The following is a 17161-nucleotide window of genomic DNA, read 5'->3' on the forward strand; positions in this document are numbered from 1 at the left end:
AATTGAAGGATAACAAGAAAGAGAAGGATAAATTGAGAGGCATAAAGAAGTCAAGAGGGAGAATACACTTCAAATGATCTGAGTCATATAAAGTACGTGGGTTTAAAAAAGAAAGAAATAAGGAAGAAAGGGTTTCAGCAGCACAAAGGGGAAAAACACCATCTATGTGATAGATAATAGGAAATGCTCTTTGATCCTTTCACATGACAGGCTGGATGAAGTGCAAACGTTATGAACTGGATCATACAACACCGGGAGACACGTTATTTCTCGAAGGTAGATAACTGTCTCCCTTTTCACATCTCATCTGATGAGAAAAACACGGGTTAAGCCAATCAGCGGAATGCGCGGTCAAATTGAGAGGGAAGATTGATGCCCATGAGTGCTGTTATTTGGTTACGCTTCATACCGATTTGTTTTTCTCCCGGTGGGACTGTTTACTCGGGTATCTACTTTCAAATCACTTCATAACATGTTTGTTATGTGGTTATTAGGCAAAGCTATTAACTGCCATTGAAAGAAGCACGGTGGATATCGCATACCATTTGATACCAGGTTACCAATGGGGTTGGATTCTACGAGGCTAATACCATAGTATAGTGCCCATTCTTCTAACACTGTTTCTTAGCAGTTGGAAACAGGACTCGAACATTAAGCCATGACCATAACATTTTCATCCAATCACAAGGCCCGAGCCCTGATGGTGCTCTGGTAGCGAGACAAGGCGACAGGCTCATGTTATCTCGGCGTGCTATATCATTTCACAACTAGAGCCACCCGTCCCTGGAGTTTATATATGACAGCCTGCGTTCACACAGCCTGGTGGGCAGACGACTGCCTCGCCGCCTTGGGCTCCTGCTGTCAGAGTGCTGGGCGTCACCAGAGAATGTTATCTTTTTCCACGGCCCGCACACTGCTCCGAGTCTGCCTCGAGTCTCGACCCTCTTCACATGACTGCAAGCCGGGAGATACACTCGGAGCTGTATGCACTCTCGACGCGTCTCGGTCATGGGTGAAAGGCGGGAGAGTCGTGGAGCTCTCTGTTATTAATGTTTTATGTCATGGGTGAGAGAGAGAGAGAGAGAGAGAGAGAGAGAGAGAGAGAGAGAGAGGTTTGTGATAGAGAGAGAGAGGTTTGAGATAGAGAGAGAGAGGTTTGAGAGAGAGAGAGAGAGGTTTGAGGTAGAGAGAGAGGTTTGAGACAGAGAGAGAGAGAGAGAGAGAGGTTTGATATATATAGAGAGAGGTTTGAGATAGAGAGAGAGAGGTTTGAGATAGAGAGAGAGGTTTGAGATAGATAGAGAGAGGGGTTTGAGACAGAGAGAGAGAGGTTTGAGATAGAGAGAGAGGTTTGAGATAGAGAGAGAGAGAGGTTTGAGATAGAGAGAGAGGTTTGAGATAGAGAGAGAGAGAGGTTTGAGGTAGAGAGAGATGTTTGAGATAGAGAGAGAGAGGTTTGAGATAGAGAGAGAGGTTTGAGACAGAGAGAGAGAGGTTTGAGATAGAGAGAGAGAGAGGTTTGAGATAGAGAGAGAGGTTTGAGATAGAGAGAGAGAGAGGTTTGAGGTAGAGAGAGAGGTTTGAGGTAGAGAGAGATGTTTGAGATAGAGAGAGAGAGGTTTGAGACAGAGAGAGAGAGAGAGGTTTGAGATAGAGAGAGAGGTTTGAGATAGAGAGAGAGGTTTGAGGTAGAGAGAGAGGTTTGAGATAGATAGAGAGAGAGGTTTGAGACAGAGAGAGAGAGGTTTGAGAGAGAAAGAGAGGTGTTTGAGATAGAGAGAGAGAGAGAGAGGCTTGAGATAGAGAGAGAGAGGTTTGAGATAGAGAGAGAGAGGGTGTGCAAATGAGGTAAGATAAGGGAGGTAAAGGCAATAAATAGGCCATAGTGGCGAAATAATTACAATTTAGCAATTAAACACTGGAGTGATAGATGTGCAGAAGATGAATGTGCAAGTACTGTAGAGATACTGAGGTGCAAAGGAACAAAACGATGTATAACAGTATGGGGATGAGGTAGTTGGATAAGAGAAAGCGAGATGGATGGGGATTCCGGGAGACACCAAACCGGGAGGGTTGGCAACCCCCACCAGTTACCCAAACCATTAACCTTGAAAGAAATCTGTTCGAGATACGCTCGGTACTCCTGCCCCAGATACCCCAAGATACCCCCAGATACACACGTTTTGACCCTTACAGTAGATATCAGTCTTGCGATCCGATTCTCTATAGGCTATTTCTCTCCCCCGATGTGTTCACTTCCATACTCCCCTTGTGGCTTTAAAAGCACTGGAATGGTGCCAGTATTAGCAAGAGAGAGATTTACATCATATTTCTTAAAGCAGTAGATTTTCCGTAAATCCACGAGGGGCAGTGAAGTGAATGAGCGCACACTTAGGAGAGGTAGAGAATGAGGGCACCGCTGGGATAGTCATTATAATACTATGCAAGCCTTAATGCTGGAGTCGGACCTACTCCAGGGTTGTAGCACTCCCACTAGTGGCAGCTAGGCTCAATTGCCAGCCATTCAATAGACGCATCCCATTAACGAAGAAAGCTTATGGCAATTTCAGGTGGTCACGAGATGAAGCCCCCTAATTCAACAATGACACAACAGCCATTTTGGCTCCGAAGATCCTCAGTCGAACGGTGCCATGGGTGACTATGGGTAAGAATTAAAGAAGAAGAGGAGAGTTGGGTCCAGTCTGGATTGAAGACCTACACGGACCACATAGATTTGTCTCTCTCCCTAACGTCAGTGCAGGGGATCAAAGGTCATCAATGGTGCTTGAGGAATGAAGTCTGGAGAATGGCTGGCGCTGGGTATTGATCGCCCCCGCAGGGTAAACATGAGGTACCAGGTTGATATTTTAGACAGTGGTCGGTCGGGTGCGGTTCATGAGGATATTAGCGCAGGTAATCCACCGGATTTTCAGGGAGTAAGTCGTCTGAAACAGGAGAGAATGGTGTATGGGCCTATTACAATCCAACGAGCAGAGAAAAACAATGAGAGAGGGAGAGAGAGAGAGAGAGAGAGAGAGAGAGAGAGAGAGAGAACAGTTCGCAGGAACATATTCTCAGTCCCACTACATGTTGAGATTATCTTCTCCCATTACCTTAGTACAAAGAGGCAGCGGCCCCTCTATTAGGGAATACAGCACAGAGCCTCCCCAGCCTCTCAGCACCATATTAGCACCATATTAGCATAGCGGCGAGATAAAGTCGGCCTCTGTTTACATTTTACATAGTGTCGAAAACAAATATTTCCCTGTTTGGCTCAGAGGGAGGGGAATCGCATAAATCTCGCAATTGGGATCGAGCGAGTCGCACCGCATGTCATTTGACTGGCCCTTTGCAAATGTACTTTGTCTTATCTCGGTCAGAATATACGCTTCTTCCTGCTCCTGTGAGAAATACAGGGCCAGACCGGTGATGTCACACAGTGTTTGGTGGAATTTTCCTGTGGACTGTGAATATCGCACAATGGTTTCGTCTCCCAGGGGTTTGCTAACAGCATCGAAGTGGTGCTCTGTTGAATTCGGAGTTTTGATGTAGCCTATTGTTTTTCTCTGCGCTGGAAGGTGCAGTATGCTACAGCGGAACTATGAAGCAATTGATCAATACTTTTGAAATATGAGAATATACACGACATAGGTTAGGCCTACTGCTGTGATACTTGATTATAAACCCCACATTTTTATTTTACAGAGGTGTGAAATGTTGATATATATTGTTTGTGTTTACAACCACTGAGAATCTCGTGGCAGGTCTACTAATATGTTGGACCTCGGTGTCTGAGGTAATCTCCCGTTGCTGTGTTCTATGCTGCTCAGCCTAAGGGAAGGATCATTGCGAGTGGTGGTGTTCAGTCGATGTGCTCAGTGTCCACTCACTGAGTCCCTTGGGCACTTATATTTTCTCTCTCTTTCCCCCTCTCTCTCTTTCTCTCTCTCTCTCTCTCTCTCTCTCTCTCTCTCTCTCCACCCCCTCTCCACACACCTCCTCTGACAGAGACAGATTCCATTAACCCTACCAGTGGAATTGTCCATAGCTCCAACTAGCAGAGGAACGCGCAGATAGACAGCCAGAAACGTCACTTTTTTTTCTCTCTCTCTCTCTCTGACATCATGCCAGTTTTCTGCATCTGCTACATTTTGTGACAGCAAAGGTCAGCGGTGTCGGAAAACTGTGGAATAAAATGCCTCATGCCTCATGACATATTGACAGACACCTTCCCCCGGGGATAAATTATTATTGTCCATTTTTTTTTCTCACTTTTGTGACTGTTCTCGTTTGCTGGAGCTTTAGCCTTGATTAAGATCCCGGCGGTCGTCCGTGGCATTATCATTACCCTTCCATGTTAATCATCACTGCTCTATGTTGTATTACGGAGGGATACGTTTAGCCTTACATTCTGAGTGGCGCAGCGGGCCTACGTAGTAAGGGAGGCTTGGGGTTCGGGGGTTCGCCTCAAAACCCTCATCTCTCTTGGGATTATATTAGTCTCATTGCTGGGGATGATCTGGAAGCTGGGCTGCATATGCGGTGCCCGACCTCAAAGTCAAACCGAGCACTAACTCAGCCACTTTTATTTGGCAATTATGTTCCCGCCAACCTCGTGACACACTTTTCCACTTTTCCTCGCTCTCTTTCTCTCTCAATCGTTTTTTCTTGTTTTTTTCCCCCCACTGTCCATGATGAATGGTTGCTTGCTTTTTTAGGATAAATGACAGGTCCATGATTAATAGCACGCTCTCTTTCGCTCTTCCGTTCCACCCCATCTTTCCCTTCCCACGTGCTCACTCTTCTGTTCTCTCCCTCCCCTCTCTTCCTTTTTACTCAGGGGTATTTTTCTCTATACCTGGGTTAGCCCCATCAGCATATTCCCATAAATAAACGAGTGGAGCGCAGGGGAGAAGCGTGGCCCAGAGGCAGGGCAGTGGACATGTGCAGGAGAAAGGGATGGAGGGAAGAGAGGGATGGAGGGAGAGAGGCCAACTGCCCCAGAATGGAGTGTGAAGGTGACTGTGGAAAGATGAAGATGGAGACATGGAGAAAGAGGGAGATGGTAGGAGAGGAAGCTATATTAGAAACTGAAGAGACAGACAGACGGATTGATATGGAGACAAAAATAGAAGAGGAGAGGGATAGAGATGAAGATGAAGGAGGAAATAGAGAGATTGCGAGAAGGAGGTACCAAGAAGCGAATGCTGGGACAAAACAACCAAAGATGACTTTCAAAGGTTTACAACTAAGAAGTTCAAGCGTCAACAAAAATCGATCCGTGAGAAAGACAGGAAGGAGTGCTAGAGGAAATGAATGTGAATGCCATCTAAAAAAGATGGAGAGATGAGAGCAGGAAGAAGAGAGGAGGGAAGGAGGAGAGGGGAGATGAAGAGACAGTGTGATCTGCCTGGGTGTTGTGGCCAGTGCCCGAGGGCGGTGACGTCTTGTTGTGGTTAATGAGGCAAAGTTGCAGGTAATTAGCTCTCAATATGGCATTATCAGTCACCAATAACAGGACGCTTCATTATGCTCAACCCACCTCTCATCTCTGCCCAACCCACTCCCCGAAGGCAATGCACCTCATAGACACAAACAGACATCTGTAACTACAAAACACCCTTACACACAACATCCGTTTCGGCTGTGTCTTCTTATTTGCGAAGACATTTCTCTCACCAAATAATCCTCTTGAAAAGCACTCAAACATTATATGAGGCACAATAACCTCGTGAGAAACCAACAAGAACTGGGCTTGGCTTGTCTTTGCACCGCAGCCTTGAGGCAAGAGTGAGGCAGCGAGCTACAATAGTGGATTTCCACTTTAGTAAACATTTGATTGCCAAGGTCCACAGTCCACCGGGAGCTGGCTGGTGCGTGTAACGTGACAACCTTATTGCGACCCCCCATTTCTTTTTCAGGTGGAAAGGAGGGTGTTTTCTCGCTCTTCAGAAGGCAGAACGCTAAATAAGGGCTTTGGTTGGCCGGACTAAGCATATTTGAGCGTGGCGAGGTTCGAATAGCATTGGGAAACAGTTCACCTGCAAAGAGCTGCCTTACTGCGCCAGTGCTTGGCAAGAGAGGGCGGTATAGGACGACAGTGCGGTAGAAAAGGTAGGACAGAGAGGAGGTTCCAAAATGTTTCCCCTCGCTGACTGCACGGTAAGACGAATGAACTTACAAACCCCTAGATATTCAAAAACCCTAGACAAGATAAAACTAGCATACCCACCCTAGTCACACTCTGACCTAACCAAAACAATAAAGAAGATAGAAATTACTAAGGTCAGGGCGTGACACATATTGTATCCTCAAACATAATGAGAGGGAAACAAAGTTGTAGCAAGTGACGAAGCAAGGACAACTAAGTTTCGGACAGTGTAGCAAGGAATGCAAAGTTGGAACAGTGACACTTCGGTGAACTCTCTAGAACTGCTGCAAGGGAGATGAGTTTGGAGGAGCAATACAGTCATCCGCAATAGCCAGGTAATTGCAAGGATTGTAACCTGAGTGTTAAGAAAAGGGCAAGCTCAGTGCTTAAGCCCCGTCAAAGGTCTACATTAACACATGCAGGCTTGTGAACCGGTGACTCAAAGAAAGGGTCCCCCGAAAGATACACTGAAAGTTTTCCTTGTTTACGCGCAACCTATACATGACTACCCTACGATGTCATTTCAAAACAGTGACTCGGTCACACGTCTCAAAATCGAATCCAGACATATTTAGCAAGATAATCACCCGTCTTATTGTGTAATCCGGTGAGGCAGAGGAGGCGGAAGGTAGAGGGGCAGGAGGGGAGTTACACTCCTAATTTATATGGGTCAACACGTCCACTTCAAACGGTAACAACTGGACTTGTCAGAAAAATAAACTGGATAGAGGATGGGGAGGTGGTCAAGGGCTGTTGACCATTGGCCAAATTGTGCTTGTATTTGTTTACCTCAATCGATCGGCTAATCAATCGATACATTTATCCATTCGTCAATAGGACTTAATGTCGTGTAGCCCTCTTTGCGTTTTACCCAGAGAGTTTGGGCAGTTCGAAGTGTACAACAGTCTATCAACAATTACTGGTGGTAACAAACAGGAACCGACGGACAGACAGGATGCCAGACAGATACCAGGACAGAAGGCACTGAAATGACGACTGCACAGGAGAATGATCGCGTGGGACGCGAGATGGCGGTGAATGGTGAGACATGCCAAGATGTAACCATTGATAGGAGGATGACAGGGCAGCTGGTGGGCAAAAAAATCCACCCATCTCCCTCTCCTCCTCTGGCTCCCCCAGCTCCCTCTCCTCCTCTGGCTCCCCCATCTCCCTCTCCTCCTCTGTCTCCCCCATCTCCCTCTCCTCCTCTGGCTCCCCCATCTCCCTCTCCTCCTCTGGCTCCCCCATCTCCCTCTCCTCCTCTGGCTCCCCCATCTCCCTCTCCTCCTCTGGCTCCCCCATCTCTCTCTCCTCCTCTGGCTCCCCCATCTCCCTCTCCTCCTCTGGCTCCCCCATCTCCCTCTCCTCCTCTGGCTCCCCCATCTCCCTCTCCTCCTCTGGCTCCCCCATCTCCCTCTCCTCCTCTGGCTCCCCCATCTCCCTCTCCTCCTCTGGCTCCCCCATCTCCCTCTCCTCCTCTGGCTCCCCCATCTCCCTCTCCTCCTCTGGCTCCCCCATCTCCCTCTCCTCCTCTTGCTCCCCCATCTCCCTCTCCTCCTCTGGCTCCCCCATCTCCCTCTCCTCCTCTGGCTCCCGCAACTCCCCTCTTCCCAAAAAGTTAACGAAGGGGAGTCTGATTTCTGAGTCGTGACACAAAATCAGTGGTGGAGATCGATAGGGAGAGGAGGAGACAGCCAGGCCTATTGTACCGTGTGCTGTTTAAAAGACATTGGACGAGAAGAGAGTAGCTGAGCCATCTGGACATTGATCTGCATTCGACTGCAGATTAACAGCAGGGGAGCAGGAGGAATGTCAAAAAAAAACATAGGGAAAAACACAGAAGAGAAAAAAATGACAAAAGGATGAGGCCCTCAGCTAACCAGTTCTGGATCACAGCCAGTCTATGCAGTACCTCTGCTTTACCTCCAGAGATGTTAATGCGAGTGCAGTGAAATACTTGTGCTTCTAGTTCCGACCATGCAGTAATATCTAACAAGCGATATAACTTAATAATTTCACAACAACTACTTTATACACACAAGTGTAAAGGAATGAATGCGAATATGTACATACATTTTTTTGAATGAGAGATGCCCGAACGGCATAGGCAAGATGCAGCAGATGGTATAGAGTACAGTATATACATATGAGATGAGTAATGTAGGGTATGAAAACATTACATAAAGTGGCATTGTTTAAAGTGGCTAGTGATACATTTAATTACATCAAGATGGCAAGATGCAGTCGATGGTGTAGTGTACAGTATATACATATGAGGTGAGTAATGTAGGGTATGTAAGCATTATATAAAGTGGCTAGTGATAAATTGATTACATACATTTTTCCATTATTAAAGTGGCTAGAGTTGAGTTGGCAGCAGCCACTCAATGTTAGTGATTGCTGTTTAACAGTCTGATGGCCTTGAGATAGAAGCTGTTTTTCAGTCTCAGTCTCTTGGTCCCAGCTTTGATGCAACTGGAAACAGAGCATGCTGCCGAGTGCATGGCCTATGAATGACTATGAATGCACCACCATGAGAATTGTAGCAATTTAGCTGTATGTGTGCGCAAGCAACTCATTCTTAGAATCCATTTTGTACAGTGGAGGCTGGTGAGGGGAGGACGGCTCATAATATCGGCTGGAACGGAGCGAATAGAATAGTATCAAACTACAGTATGTATTTAATGTATTTGATACCATTCCACTGATTCCACTCCAGCCATTACCACAAGCCTGTCCTCCCCAATTAAGGTGCCACCAACCTCCTGTGATTTTGAACAACAATTATATTATTTGGCACTAACTACCAAATACCAGCCAACTGCTCACACATTCTTATTTCCAGTTGTTTTCAGTCATTCCCTGAACCAGCTATGAGAGAGGAACAACTGTTAAGATAAGCTAGATGGCTGAAACACCCAGAGAGCTCGAGGAGTTAGTAGTTGAGACCAAAGATGATCTATTATAAAGATAGCCGAGTGACTGCTCTAACAATGGAAATACATGTCCTCAATGATTGAAGGTAGGCGAGATCAGGTGGGACCATTCTAGCCAATGAGAGGGCAGATACGGGTGTAAACAAAAGGCACAACGAAGTCGTTTTTCCTCAAAGTTGTCAGAATGTATCCACTCAGTACATTTGTAACAGACTAAATATTTCAAAACTTCTATTCAATCAAATAAGCCTCACGTACTTGCTCGTAGACCTCCATACGAAAATGGCTTATCTCACACGGACAGATTTTGGGGCGGAGTAAATCCTCCCGCTTCGCCTCTTCCTCTCTGGGGAGACAGCATGCTCAGAGCATTGCAATCAGTACACATCACATGCGTGCTGCTCGCGTGTCGCTTTCTCTCTCCTGTAATGGTGGCAAAGTGAAAAGGGGGCTCTGATTTGCGCGGAGTGGAACATTGGGTTGTTTATTGTAATTTATAGGGCCTACCTGTTCTGCTCATCTCATTATGATCTGTGGTCCCTAGGGAGGAGAATGCAGACTAACGGTGCCTTGTTGGCGTGTTACCTCTGCACATCACATGCACTTATCAATATTCGTACAGCGTATGTTCAAACGGGGGGGCCTTAGGCGCAAATTTATGAGCATCTGAGATGGTCGGGGGTGTAAAGGTATACTGTTTGACGTGTCAGTGTCTGAGAGGCCGTCTTTCATCCCGGGCCCTAGTTCTGACAACACAGTGCGATGACAAGGCATTCATCTGTCTCTCAAATGTACAGCCATAAGTCTCTCTGTCTTCCTCTCGTGCGCTCTCTCTCTCTCTCTACCTCCCTCACTCTCTCTCTCTTTATCTTCTGTATGTCTCTCTCTCTTCTCCCTGGTCCCTTGGATACTTATTATTCCTTCTCTCTCTCTCTACCTCCCTCACTCTCTCTCTCTTTCTCTTCTGTATGTCTCTCTCTCTTCTCCTTGGTCCCTTGGATACTTATTATTCCGTCTCTCTCTCTCTCTCTTTCTCTCTCTCTCTCTCTCTCTCTCTCTCTCTCTCTCTCTCTCTCTCTCTCTCTCTCTCTCTCTCTCTCTCTCTCTCTTTCTCTCTCTCTCTCTCTCTCTCTCTCTCTCTCTCTCTCTCTCTCTCTCTCTCTCTCTCTCTCTCTCTCTCTCTCACAATTCAATTAAATGTGCTTTATTTGAATGATGTAACAATGTACATATTGCCAAAGCTTACTTTGGAGATTTACAATGGTAACATAATTATAATAACAATAATCAATATTGTCAATGGGACAACAGTAACAACAATAATTAAGGATCAAAATAACCAAGGGTTTCAAACTCTGTAATTGTTTTACATTTTTTACATTTTGTCAGCTCTGTCTCAGGTTCTGCTGTGGTGCAGTGGTTGCACAGCCTGGCTCATTGAGACTGTACTTTGTGAATGTTTTTCTAAGGTTTTGAGCACTAACCATGGTCAAATAGTTTGCCACGGTGTACTGTCGATTTAGAGCCAGATAGCAGTTCATTTTTCTTTGTGTTTGTGTTTCCCAGTAGGCAAAGTAGTTTTGTGCTGTAATTGGGTTTATTCTGATTGATTGGATGTTCTGGTCCTGAGGCTTCAGTGTGTTAGTAGAACAGGTTTGTGAATTCAGCCCTGCATGCTTTCTCTCTCAGTTTATTCACTGCATCATTAAGGTACCTAAGTAATTGTAGTGTGTCGAGTACTCTATATATTTTGTACCAATTGAGAACATTGGTCTAATTCCCTGAGATATGGATCTTCTCTGTAAAATCATAATTTTTTGTATTTTTACGGTTTACTGCCAGGGGCCAGTTCTGTCAGTACTGCTCTAGCAGGTCCAGGCTCTGCTGTAGATCTTGTGCTGTAGGTGACAGCAGGCACAGGTCATCTGCGAAGAGCAGGCATTTAACCTCTGAATTGTGGAGACTAACACCAAGGGCTGAGGATTTTTCTAGAATAGTGGCCAATTTGTTCATGTAAATATTGAAGAGTGCAGGGCTCTGATTACAACCCTGGCGAAGGCCTCGCCCCTGGTTAAAGAATTATATATTTTTTTTCTTTTTTTCTTTCTCTTCTCAATAAATCAATCAAATGTACATTCATAAATCCCTCCTGACATCAGCATTTGTTACAATTCTCTCTCTCTCTCCCTCAGCATGTCTCAGAAAGGGACAACAAAGGGAGGCACGCCCTCACCCAGAGCGAGGTAAGTGAGGCCCACCCTCAAAGATAACGGTGATGACAGTGGCAAAGATGGTCATGTTGACAAAGATGAAGTCAAACCCTTTTTCCTATACTCCATCTTCGCCGTCCCCTAACAGCACTCCGGGCTCCGCCAGCCCAAGTCAGGAGAAAATAGCAACAGCTCCAAGAGTGGCAGGAGCCACAGGCAGGGCTCTGTAGCAGCCGTCTACCTGTCCTACCTCAACACTCTCTTTGGACAGGTCAGTAACACTGTCGCCTTTTTAGACCTCTGTCACCTCCTGCCTCTCTCACGTGCCAAATCAGTTGCACAGTGAGTTGTGATCCAGGATCGAACGTTTGAATGTTTGACAGGAAAGCTGGGGTGGATTTACACTTTTGATGCAATGCAACCTGGACACAGATCCATAAACCAACTGGAAATGAACAACAACCATATTTCTCACACCTCAATTACCTCCCCTTCGCCCTAAGCTGACAACTCTATATCAGAGGATTGGCAACAACCACTACTCCATACTGACTCTTAATGTATCCTCAGCCCTCTGTTGTACTCCCTGTTCACCCACGACTGCGTGGCTTTGCACGAAACCAACTCCATCATCAAGTTTACTGACGACACCACGGTTCTAAGCCTGATATTCAACAACGACGAGTCAGCCTATAGGGAGAAGGTAAGTGAACTGGCATTTTGGTGCCAGGACAACAACCTCTCCCTCAACGTCAGTAAAATGAAGGAGCTGATTGTTGACTTCAGGTACCAGATCCACATCAACGGGACTGCAGTAGAGAGAGTCAGCAGGTGTCCACATCACCAAGGACATGGCATAAGACCAACAACACTACCACTCGTCAAGAGGGCGCAATAGCGTCTCTATTTCCTAAGGCGCCTGAAGAAATTTGGCATGCCACCCCGGGACCTCTCCAAATATTACTGCCATTGAGAGCGTCCTGACCGGTTGCATCATGGCCTGGTATGACAATTTCTCCATCCATGACCGCAAGGCCCTCCAGCGAGTGGTGAAGACGGCCCAGTGCATCACTCCCGACCATCCAGGATATCTACTCGAAACGGTACCTAGGGAAGGCCCGCAGCCACGAGCTGTTCACTCCCATTGGGCAAATGGAGCATGAAGTCTGATACCAACAGGCTCAGGGACAGTTTCTATCTCCAAACCATCAGACTGCTGAACACTTGAACTGGACTGACCACCTGTACTGACTCTACACGCCCTAGCACACATACACTCACTCACTCACTCACCTACACAGATATACACTCTTTCACACACACACGCACGCACGCACGCACGCACACACACACACACACACACACACACACACACACACACACACACACACACACACACACACACACACACACACACACACACACACACACACACACACACACACACACACATCAAACTGACTCTATGATGTCTAAACACTGCACAATTGAAAAACTTTTCCCCCAATCGCCCCTTCCCCAAAACAAGTGTAAACATTGGCCTATAAATTGTGCCTTTCTGTATTATAATTATGCTACTGAGCCATTTACTTATTGTTGATATTTTTTATATTTTATTACTTGTTGTTGTTGTTCCATTGTAAAGAAGGAGCCTGTAAGAAGGAGCCTGTAAGGAGCCTGTAAGTGATAATTTTGTTGGATGGCGTGTACCATGTGTATCCTCTACACACGACTAAAACAACGTGAAACTTGAAGAACATCGTGTGTATGTGTTCTGGTGGGAAATCGTTCATAGAAAACCAAACAGGACCATCGCAAAGCATGAGGAGCACGTCGATAAAGTACAAACAGATTGACATCGGGGCTACCACAATCCAATTTTCACAATTAGCAGCCGTATCTCTGCCATGCCCCTTCTTTGGCACTCTCTGCCCTTGCAGTGACATTGCCGTAGAGTATTCGTTTTTTTCCCCCCCTGTGCTTGGACACACACAGTGGGAGGAGGTTACTCCACCCCATAGCATTCTAATCCCTGCCTCGACTCAAGTATTAATAACGCTGTTAGCAAGGCTCGCTGTCATCCTTCATTAGCCATAATGAGAACAGAGAGAGACAGACATACAGACAGATACCAAGATGAATATCTGTGTACCTGCTTTGCATGTTTGTGCACTGACCGTCCACTGTGTCTTCTATGTCTGTTCATATGTCGCATGGTTATAAAACCAATAACCAATGGTTATAAAAGAAATAACCAATGGTTATAAAACCAATAACCAATGGTTATAAAACCAATAACCAATGGTTATAAAACCAATAACCAATGGTTATTTATGTGAAATCAAACAGATGGGAAGGAACTGTTGATGGGTCTGTGTATTGACTGATGATTGGAGACTTGGCTTTGGCATGCTGTCTAATCGTCTCCGGATGAAGAAATCAAATGAATGTGTGTTGACCTTGCCTTCTAAATATGTCCCAGTGTGCGCGTACACTGTACGTCAGAATCTCCTCTACAGTGAGCACGGGAGGTCATAGCGTATCTGTACACCGTTGGATGCTCGATTGCTTGATTTATTTCACATTGGCTAGTTGTTGTTTTATCATGAATAATATCTAGAAAAAAAAACAAAGATGGCATCCAATGTATACAACAAATGATGCATAGTAACAGGGGTTGTTCAAAGACTAAGCTTCTACCTAAGTATGTCATCAAAGTTGGATTTTGGAGGGTTTATTACAGTGTAGAGTTTATATATTTGTAGAGTGACCTTAACAGTAGCCTAGATGAAAATCATCCTTTTGGCCTGAGTTTTTTGTTTTTTATTTAACCTTAACCATGAAGTCCCATTGAGGACCTCTTTCCCAAGGGAGACCTGTGAATGCGTTGTGTTTGTGTCTGCTGCTGACCTTTAGCATGACCTGCATACATTCAGCTTGACCCTGATATGTCTGCTGAAATGTGATTCACATGTGTACTGTAGCATGTTTCCTTAGCCTCCTGCGTTTTGTAACGCTTCTATCCCACGTTATAGCATCATCCTTACTGTAATGTCCATTGTGCACATTTATCTGTAGGCTATGACAGCAAACTTAACGTAGCGAGAATTTTTACAGGGCGGCAGAGTTGCTAGCTGTTTGTACAATTATCCTTGCTGAAATGTGCCATTCATGTACGTCATTGATATGTGTGACAGCATACTTAAATGTGGCTAACATGTTTCGTATGCTAGTGAGGTGCAGAGGGGGTAGTTGGTATGTATCTACTGAGCTGTCTGTAGAGCCTGGTCTCATGGACGAGACGTAACATAGTAATCGTAAATCCGGGACACCGACATTAGTATGTGTTACGTTTGGTATGGTTACATAACAGAGAGGGTTGCTTAAGGCAAAAACTAAACTGAGATGGATGGGTGGGCGTGTAACATGAACGTCTAGCAACCCAAATGTTGCGATTTCAAATCTCATCACCGACAACTTTAGCATTTTAGCTAATTAGCAACTTTTTAACTACCTACTACTTTTTATCTCCTCTAACCCTTTAACCTAACTCCTAAACTTAACCTTAACCCTAACCTCCAACCCTAACCGCTAGCCTACCTAACATTACCCAGCTCGCTAATGTTAGCCACCTAGCTAGAATTCGTAACATATCATATGTTCAGTAAATTCGTAACATATTATACTTTGACAAATTCCTAGACATGTTGTATGATTTGCAATTTCAGAACATTCAATACAAATAGTAATTCATACCATATGAAGTGGGTGATTGACATCCACAAATGAATACATGCCATACGAAACGTAACAGAGCAACATACTAAATTGAGTATCTCAGATTTACATACAGAATAATATGAAATGCTCAGAGACCAGGTTGATCTGTATTTTACTGCAATGCAGCTTAGCCTTTGGGCACATCTTTGTGCTACCAAAATGCAGTGTTGTTTGTATGCTATATGTCATTCTGTTTCTACTAGCCTGTTGGGCCTGTCTATGTGGAAGAAGGATTCAATGCTATAAGTATCTTTACGTTTTCTAAACTGGATCTACAATAGCCTATTTATGCATAAGGGAGTTCAGCTTCACTAGTATGTTGCCATTTCTAGCCTGTGTCACTGTAACAACATAGAAAGACATGAAGCACAGTATCTATTTCTCAACTCAATAATTCCACCTGCATTCCAGTAGGACCCACTCACTGTCTAGCATGCAATTGTTTTCTATCTAGCCGACAGGCCTGTCTGTGAGTCCAGTAAGATTCATTGACTTTAGCATGTTTCTGCTCCTAGTGTTCTGAGTACTGTGAAATGTCACTGTGCTCTGAGCTTTGCCTGGCCTCATGTCCTCAACTGGCAGCTTCATTAAATAGTACCCGCAAAACACCAGTCTCGACGTCAACATTGAAGAGGCGACTCCGGGACGCTGGCCTTCTAGGCAGAGTTGCAAAGAAAAAGCCATATCTCAGACTGGCCAATACAAAGAACAGATTCAAATGGGCAAAAGAACGCAGACACTGGACAGAGGAACTCTGCCTAGAAGGCCAGCAACTGGGAGTCGCCTCTTCACTATTGACGTTGAGATTGGTGTTTTGCGGGTAATATTTAAGGAAGCTGCCAGTTGAGGACTTGTGAGGCGTCTGTTTCTCAACCTAGTGTACTTGTCCTCTTGCTCAGTTGTGCACCAGGGCCACCAACTCCTCTTTCTATTCTGGTTAGGGCCAGTTTGCGCTGTTCTGTGAAAGGAGTAGTACACAGCGTTGTACGAGTTCTTCAGTTTCTTGACAATTTCTCGCATGGAATAGCCTTCATTTCTCAGGACAAGAATAGACTGACGAGTTTCAGAAGAAAGTGTTTTGTTTCTAGCCATTCTGAGCCTGTAATCCACAAATGCTGATGCTCCAGATACTCAACTAGTCTAAAGTAGTCCAGTTGCATTGCTTCTTTAATCAGCACAGCAGGTTTCAGCTGTGCTAACATAATTGCAAACGGGTATTCTAATGATCAATTAGTCTTCTAAAATTATAAACTTGGATTAGCTAACACAACGTGCCATTGGAACACAGGAGTGATGGTTGCTGATAACGGGCCTCTGTACGCCTGTGTAGATATTCTATAAAAAGTCTGCCATTTCTAGCTACGGTAGTCTTTTACAACATTAACAATGTGTACAATGTATTTCTTATCAATTTAATGTTATTTTAATGGACTAAAAATGAGCTTTTCTTTCAAAAACAAGGACATTTCTAAGTGTCCCCAAACTTTTGAACGGTAGTGTATATATATATATATATACAGTGCCTTCAGAAAGTATTCAGAGCCCTAAACCTTTTCCACATTTTGTTACATTACAGCCTTATTCTAAAATGTATATATAAAAAAATCCTCATCAATCTACAGTACAAACAATACCCCACAATGACAGAGCAAAAGATTTGTAGAAATTTTAGCTAATAAAAAAAAAAAAAACGGAAATAACACATTTACATATTTACATATTTTTTGAGACCCTTTACTCAGTACTTTGTTGAAGAACCTTTGTTGAAGCCCAAGTCTGAGGTCCTGAGTTCTCTGGAGCAGGTTTTCATCAAGGATCGCTCTGTACTTTGCACTGTTCATCTTTGCCTCGATCCTGACTAGTCTCCCAGTCCTTCCCACTGAAAAACATCCCCACAGCATGCTGCCACCACCATGCTTCACCGTTTGGATGGTTCCATGTTTTCTCCAGATGTGACGCTTGGCATTCAGGCTAAAGACTTCAATGTTGGTTTCATCAGACCAGAGAATCTTGTTTCTCTTGGTCTGAGAGTCTTTAGGTGCCTTTTGGCAAACTCCAAACGGGCTGTCACGTGCCTTTTACTG

This window comes from Oncorhynchus kisutch, linkage group LG7 (assembly GCF_002021735.2).
Source record: "Oncorhynchus kisutch isolate 150728-3 linkage group LG7, Okis_V2, whole genome shotgun sequence".
NCBI lineage: Eukaryota > Metazoa > Chordata > Actinopteri > Salmoniformes > Salmonidae > Oncorhynchus > Oncorhynchus kisutch.